Raw genomic sequence first — 7,021 nt, forward strand, 5'->3', positions numbered from 1 at the left:
TTTCTTGTAGTTGGCCACCAGGTTTGCACACATCTCAGGAGGGATTTTGTCCCACTCCTCTTTGCAGATCTTCTCCAAGTCATTAAGGTTTCGAGGCTGACGTTTGGCAACTCGAACCTTCAGCTCCCTCCACAGATTTTCTATGGGATTATGGTCTGGAGACTGGCTAGGCCACTCCAGGACCTTAATGTGCTTCTTCTTGAGCCACTCCTTTGTTGCCTTGGCCGTGTGTTTTGGGTCATTGTCATGCTGGAATACCCATCCACGACCCATTTTCAATGCCCTGGCTGAGGGAAGGAGGTTCTCACCCAAGATTTGATGGTACATGGCCCCGTCCATCATCCCTTTGATGCGGTGAAGTTGTCCTGTCCCCTTAGCAGAAAAACACCCCCAAAGCATAATGTTTCCACCTCCATGTTTGACAGTGGGGATGGTGTTCTCTGGGGTCATAGGCAGCATTCCTCCTCCTCCAAACACGGCGAGTTGAGTTGATGCCAAAGAGCTCAATTTTGGTCTCATCTGACCACAACACTTTCACCCAGTTCTCCTCTGAATCATTCAGATGTTCATTGGCAAACTTCAGACGGCCCTGTATATGTGCTTTCTTGAGCAGGGGGACCTTGCGGGCGCTGCAGGATTTCAGTCCTTCAAGGCTTAGTGTGTTACCAATTGTTTTCTTGGTGACTAAGGTCCCAGCTGCCTTGAGATCATTGACAAGAAAAGTAAAAGTAATTATTTAAGTTACCTGTGTGTATGCATGCGTGCTTGCCTGCCTCCGCGCATGAGCGTGCATGTAATGTCCCAGGGTGTGTATAATGTCCTCATGAATGTCCCAGGGTCAAAACAGAGCGTGTCCATAAGCTTTCAGGCTTTCGCCGCACATTGCTCAGAACCACGGACAGCGCCGCTCGACGGTTTTTAACCCCGCTGATCATCGGCACTCAACGGTTACCACTAGATAGCACGGCCACAAAGTCCAAATTGGCTATAGGCCTGTCATAAAAGTTTATGAAAACAAAAATTTGCTTTTTGGTCTTCATTTAAGGTTAGGGTTAGGCATAAGGTAAGCAGTGTGGTTAATGTTAGGGTTAAGGTTATGGTTAGGTTTAAAATCAAATTGTAAGAATACAAATTGTAGAAATAGGTGGGGTATATGACTTTGTGGCTGTGGTAACTAGTGACGAACGAACTCAACCGCTCGACATTCAGTGATCCATAAAGGCCTATTTAACCCCTTGACATGAGGGGGGAAGCGGGCCGTGTCCTAAAGAACCACCGGTGACTCACTTGTTTATATATTTAAAAAAACTAAGCTTTTGTTGTGTCAGAAAGGCTCATGTTTTTTAAGAGGCCCGTGGCTCGGACAACATAGATTCATGTTGTAGGCTATTAGATGCAACGTTGTATTTCCTTGCAAAGAGATACAGTGGGTAAAAGGGAAAGGGTCAGAGACAGACAAGACATCTAATTTGGCTTAAACCATGCAATAATAGCAAAAAAAAACGTACTTTAGGCTTATTGACAGATTTTGAAAATTTATTTTGAAAATACACAACAATTCATTTTACAATAGTTACATTTACGTTTTAAATCAAGAAATATAAACATCCACAAACATTATGATCCCATACAAATAGGCCTACTCTAGCATGGGGAAAATAAATAGAACGTGTACCCTATAGGCCTACCAGTAGAGGCCCATACAAAAAACCGTCCTAACCTATTCTGATAATGCATTTGTAGCACGTCTTAAACAGTGACTATTGCAATCATAAACCAACGAACATGTTATTGTGGACAGTGTCAATAAACTTCACAGATAGTCCTATACAGCAGTCTACCTCTGTTGTCCCGTTGGTCTTTGGAAACGTCCTTTTTTTTTGGAGTGATGAAAGTTCAACCGCTGGGGTAGAAAGTTCCCTTGCGCTGATCAAGTGGTCCTAAACATTTCACAATTTCGGTAAAGACTGTTGAACTGTCAAGAACCACTGGACCAAAGAGGGACAATCATTAATGTTCTTCAGGCACAAAAAGACATGCACTTAAAAATAGAAAAAAATATCTTGAACGCAAATCCAGGTTTTCTAAAGTTGGCATCCTGTAGTAAAGTAGAGATTTGGTACCTTCGTCTTCGTCTGGAGACAGTGAGTTCCAGCACTCAAATTCCGACGGTACCTCTCACCAACAAGGTGCTCTCTATATATATAGAACTTTGGTGGTTGACTGCTCAAACAGGTCTTATGATCCGGTAAGGAATGAAGCTCTTACCGGTCCGACCAGTCTAGCGGAGGTCCATTCACGCGGGCAGGGGCATTCGAAGGTCGGCTTCTGTTTACCTGTCCAACCGGTCTAAAGCGAGAGAGGACACACCTGTATGCTTCATGCTTAAGCTAAACTTGCGTGGGTCTAGCTGTAGTCCTATAATGTTTTTTGGGAGAGAACCTGCTTCTGTTTGGCGACGTCAATCACCATTGTAGGATTTGGTTCACCAACCTGGTCTCAGAGCATTTCGTATTATATGTAAATCCGAGACACTGACGATAGGTTTCGTATGGTATGCATTCATTTGTGAATGTCCATCACCCATGTCATACTTTAAGTAACCATCTGTCTTATGTAGCCGTACCATATCATACTAATTTCAGTGTCCCAGATTTACATTTACTATGTTATGTCTAGTCTATGAGACCAGGCTGGGTTCATTGAATGTCAAAGGTGTCTCTCACCATTATCTCAAATTCAGACAACATACACACATATGCTTATTTCCGAAACGCTATATCCACCAATTTCTCACATTTGTGTTTTCTCATCAGAAATGACTGCTTATACTCTTAAAGAAAAGGTTCTGGATTGAACCAAAAGGGGTTCTATTGCTTGCTCCACATATGGCACCCCTAAAGGTTCTATACAGAACATGTTATAAGGTTCTTTGATCAGAACCTCATGGGTTCTTCTTCACTGAACCAAAACTGGTTCCATATAGAACCCTTAGGTTCCATATAGGGTTCTATATGGAACTCATTTCGGTTCTAGAACCTTTAGGGGTGTCATATATGAAGCAAGCATATAACTATTTTTGGTTCTATGAGTGTATGGGTAGACTACCTTCATGTATGTGTAAAATATTACTGTTCTCAGATTTCTAATTCATAGATTTGAGGTGTGTGTGAAAATCTGTTTTTTTGCAAAATGCTATATATCCATTGTTTAGCTGGAATGGAATGTTTGTATCCTGCATATTTGTGCTATGTGGCTGTCTTTCCTAGCTATCTTAAGAGTAATACACTTACTGTAAGTCACTCTGGATAAGAGTGTCTGTTAAATGACTAAATTGTCAAATGTAAATGTTTTACATACAAATCTCATAATACTGTATAAAATAATTTGTAAAAACTTTTTTAAATATTGATGTCACAAAAGTATCAGTGGTACAGTTCTTTATTAAAAATGTAGTTATTTGTTACATTTGACTCTGTTAAAGCTAGCAGTACTACTTATTTCTCTGCGAGTGAGGCGGATAGCCTAGCGGTTTAGAGTGTTGAGTCAGTAACCGAAAGGTCGATGGTTTGAATCCCCAAGATGGCAAGGTGGAAAAATCTGCTGTTCTGCCCTTGAGCAAGGTAGTTAACCCCCAACAACTGCTCCACGGGTGCCGTGGATGTCGATTAAGGCAGCCCCCCCCACCTCTCTGCAGCACACTAGATTAGGCCTAATGGATGTGGGCTATGCATCACACTAGATTAGGCCTAATGGATGTGGGCTATGCATCACACTAGATTAGGCCTAATGGATGTGGGCTATGCATCACACTAGATTAGGCCTAATGGATGTGGGCTATGCATCACACTAGATTAGGCCTAATGGATGTGGGCTATGCATCACACTAGATTAGGCCTAATGGATGTGGGCTATGCAGCACACTAGATTAGGCCTAATGGATGTGGGCTATGCATCACACTAGATTAGGCCTAATGGATGTGGGCTATGCATCACACTAGATTAGGCCTAATGGATGTGGGCTATGCATCACACTAGATTAGGCCTAATGGATGTGGGCTATGCAGCACACTAGATTAGGCCTAATGGATGTGGGCTATGCATCACACTAGATTAGGCCTAATGGATGTGGGCTATGCAGCACACCAGATTAGGCCTAATGGATGTGGGCTATGCATCACACTAGATTAGGCCTAATGGATGTGGGCTATGCATCACACTAGATTAGGCCTAATGGATGTGGGCTATGCAGCACACTAGATTAGGCCTAATGGATGTGGGCTATGCAGCACACTAGATTAGGCCTAATGGATGTGGGCTATGCAGCACACTAGATTAGGCCTAATGGATGTGGGCTATGCAGCACACTAGATTAGGCCTAATGGATGTGGGCTATGCATCACACTAGATTAGGCCTAATGGATGTGGGCTATGCAGCACACTAGATTAGGCCTAATGGATGTGGGCTATGCAGCACACTAGATTAGGCCTAATGGATGTGGGCTATGCGTCACTGTCCCAATTGTATCGCCTTACATTTAGTTCTGAACGTCACTATTAACATTATGAATATGACAAGTCACGTTTTAGATCTGTCTGTGGCACCTTGGAATGATTATTGGGGCAGGACAAGGGATAACTTGATCATGAGGACAACAACCCTGTCATTTTTCGTCCAGTATCTCTGTTTGGACTCTACAGGTACAGCGTCTGTACTTACTTGTTTTGCTAAGCAGCATCACTAATGAAAACAATAGAGGGCACCAACCAACTTAATCCATACACAATGTAAAAATAACTTTGACATATACTGTCAGTTACATGGTATTGATTTGGAGAGGGTGTCATTATCATTAAGTCATTTTCGTTTTTCAATGGTTTCCAATCACCTACCAAGCATTCCTGTCAGTGTCGGCGATACTAGTTGAGCTAGTTGAACCTGCAGCTCGGAGGACGTGATACCACCCACGGTTTCAGGAGAGACGGAGCAGGGAACGGAGAGTACCTGTCTGTGCCATGAGTGTCTCATTTCCATGAAGGCATCAAGAACTAGAAACAGGTACAGTGAGGTATGGGGTTTGCTAGCAGATCTAGAAACAGGTACAGTGAGGTATGGGGTTTGCTAGTATTTGCTAATACAGGGTTAATAATAATAATATGCCATTTAGCAGACGCTTTTATCCAAAGCGATTTACAGTCATGCGTGCATACATTTTATATTTTTTGTGTATGGGTGGTCCCGGGGATCGAACCCACTACCTTGGCGTTACAAGCACCGTGCTCTACCAGCTGAGCTACAGAGGGTTATGCTGTCCAATTCCCCCAAACCTCTTTACAAGATTGTCAGCACTTTTGTGTACTATTTTTTTTATTGCAAGAAATACAAGATACTGCACAAAAGGTATCAATACAGAATTCAATGAAAGGAAAAAACGGAATAAAAACTCTGCGTGTAGAGCTCTGTTTATGACGACCTGAAACGGCTAAAACGGGAGAAGACTGCTAAGTACGTAGAACATAGAAAAAAAGAACGTTGACAAATACTTTTAGTTACATAGTATTGATTTGGAGAGGATGTCACTATCAGCAAGTCATTTTCATTTCAATGGTTTCCAATCACCTACTAAGCATAACTTGAGTGGGGATGTCCGTTCTATGGCAAAGTATTTACCTCATGGGGTTACCTTGGTGTCTGCAAATGGCTCAACCTGCAGTGATTTTATAACTGTAGTGTTAATTAAAAGGTCAAAATATAAGATAAGTATTCACAAGGATCTAATCTAGCCCAATTCAATACAATTTGTTTCACAGCAATTCTCATTGGACAGCTACAGTGGATTTTCATTTGAATCCATTAGTTGTTCACATTTGATATTGGAAAATCTTTTATATCACCCCTGCCATGGCATCTCATACCACCCATTCCATCATTAGTCTGATATAACATGGTGCCTGATGCGCTTACATTACCTGTGAATAAGCCAATCACAGGTAACTCCCTGTCTGCCTCCATTGTTTGTCTTAGATGATTGGTTACCTTGGAACTGTACTGACAGCATTCCCTTTGTGATGGCTGTCAGTTAGAGAAAGAAAGGTTGATGGGGAAAGTACAGTCACGTAGTCACTTGTCATTGTAAAAGGGGATTTACACATTTTAAAAGAACATAGTGAGAGAACCAGGAAGGGCGAAACTTGTGTCCCTTGCTCCAATAATACACGTTTTGTTTTTTATTCACCATATCAACAGTATAAGTTGCCATGAGAAAGACTGCCAAAGAGTTTGTTATGTGTCCATGTTCATTTATATATACAGTGCCTTCGGAAAGTATTCAGATCCCTTCCCTTTTTCCACATTTTGTTACGTTACAGCCTTATTCTAAAATTAATTACATCTTTCTTTTAGCTTATACATACTATCAATTTTACAGACACAGTATATTTTACAGTAGTTATCTTTTGTTATATTTTAGTCTCATCCTTCAGCTACCCTCAACCCCTTCCATCTATCTCTGAAGACCATCCAGTTTTGATTTATATTTGACATATATTTTTCAACTGTGCTGTTTCACAAAAGTTCTGAACCTACAGTGCATTCGGAAAAGTATTCAGAACCCTTCCCTTTTTCCACATTTTGTTACGTTACAGCCTTATTCTAAAACTGATTAAATATATTGTTTTTCTTATCAATCTACACACAATACCCCATAATGATAAAGTGAAAACAGGTTTTAGATATTTTTGCAAATGTATAAAAAATAAAAAACAGAAATACCTTATTTACATAAGTATTCAGACCCTTTGCTATGAGACTCGAAATTGAGCTCAGGTGCATCCTGTTTCCATTGATCATCTTTGAGATGTTTCTACAACTTGATTGGAGTCCACCTGTGGTAAATTCAATTGATTGGAAATGATTTGTAACGGCACACACCTGTCTATATAAGATCCCACAGTTGACAGTGCATGTCAGAGCAAAAACCAAACCATGAGGTCGAAGGAATTGTCCATAGAGCTCCGAGAC

Source organism: Coregonus lavaretus (assembly GCF_964263955.1).
Source record: "Coregonus lavaretus genome assembly, chromosome: 33".
Taxonomy (NCBI): domain Eukaryota; kingdom Metazoa; phylum Chordata; class Actinopteri; order Salmoniformes; family Salmonidae; genus Coregonus; species Coregonus lavaretus.